Source organism: Odontomachus brunneus, unplaced genomic scaffold, assembly GCF_010583005.1.
Source record: "Odontomachus brunneus isolate Ranch 3 - 2012 unplaced genomic scaffold, Obru_v1 Obru_scaffold_193, whole genome shotgun sequence".
NCBI classification, from domain to species: Eukaryota; Metazoa; Arthropoda; class Insecta; order Hymenoptera; family Formicidae; genus Odontomachus; species Odontomachus brunneus.
In genome coordinates this window covers 12285-13810 of record NW_022639643.1, presented here as the reverse complement: position 1 = coordinate 13810, position 1526 = coordinate 12285, and the positions used below count along the sequence as shown (strand labels likewise).

The following is a 1526-nucleotide window of genomic DNA, read 5'->3' as shown; positions in this document are numbered from 1 at the left end:
GCGTCGAGCGTTAAAGCGTTAGCCAATCAACGTATCAGATTCCAGAAGTATACTTGTAGTTCTTGCGGAAAGTGGCACGTTGATTGGCTATCGCTTTAACGCTCGACGCTTGCCATGTAAAGGCACCTTAAGACGTAACGTAAGAATTGACTAATTACGAGTATTCATAAAAATGGCAACCTTACGATTCGATGATTCTCAACATAATTGGTCAATTCTTACGTTACGTCTTACGGTTACTGTTACGAAAAGTGTGTGTGGCCAGCTTCACAGTTACGACAATTTGTGTGTGAAGACCCTAAGGCTGGTTCTACTATAGGTTTGTTCGAGTTGTTTGTACTATTCACACTTTTGCCCATACTATTCACCTGCCCGTTGCACACTAGTGCACCTCATACAGTACAAATTTTCCAAAATACGTTCTGAAAACGTTTTTAGGACAGAGGAATGTCATCAGAATATTCTTAGAGGTCCTTTGGAGGTGTGAATTGTCTGAAAATAACTAATATCCAATAAGTTTATTCGCATTAATTGAACTTTTTATACTTTTACACTTAGTGCACATTAATTCTTTAGAGGTTCTAAAAATGACGTCATGATTTCCATTCGTGTTACGAGTGTGAATGTAATTCTGATACACTTTTTACACTTGATCCCAAGCAAGAGTAAAAAGTGTATCAGAATTGCATTTGCACTCGTAATACGAACGGAAAACATGACGCCATTTTTAGAACCTCTAAAAAATTATTGGGTGCTTTCCAATTGCTTAACACATCTTGACATATATGTAGACTCGTGGTCTGAAAGGTTTGTGCACCGATTTTTTGTAGATTTCGGAACACGTCAACTTTAGGACACAGACAACCACTGCTTGACACGCCAGCGCCGCCACTTATTACGAGAGCAGAAGGATTGCATATACGGTATATGGTATATTCACACCTTCAAAGGACGTCCTAAGAATATTCTGATGACGTTCCTCCGTCCTGAAAACGTCTTCAGAATATATTTTGAAAAATTTGTGTTGTTTGAGGTGCACTAATGTGCAACGAGCATTAAGTATAAAAATATGAAAAGTACAAGCAACTCGACAAACCTATAGTCAGATCTTATATTTAAGATCATCTTGGCTGTGTTCCAAAATTCTACTCGGTGGGTAAAGTATATTTAATTGACCAATCATGATAAAGAAATCCTAGTTATCTTTGTTTTTATTGGTCAATTAAATGCCTTCTACTGAGTAGAATTTTGAAACGCAGCACTTAAGTACTGTCTTAAGATGTCATGAACCAATCACAGAGCTGTATTCGTATCTTAAGATATTACTTAAGACGGTCTTGAAATAAAATTCGACTATGAATACCGGCCCCAGACTTTCCTCCGTATATTTTGTGGGAATGTAGAACGGATTGAGATGAACATAAAAGTACTATTCCGTTTTGCGATATTCGCAATAATAACGGAGAAATTATACATATATATATATATATATATATATATATATATATATATATATATATATATAT

At 36.0% G+C, this 1526-nt stretch overlaps 1 protein-coding gene across 1 annotated transcript in view; it reads left to right on the top strand.

Annotated features, from left to right (window-relative positions):
• LOC116851831 (tyrosine kinase receptor Cad96Ca-like) overlaps nucleotides 1-1526 on the top strand; it is a 32573-nt gene that overhangs the window by 27535 nt on the left and 3512 nt on the right. The gene's annotated exons all lie outside the window — the stretch shown is intronic.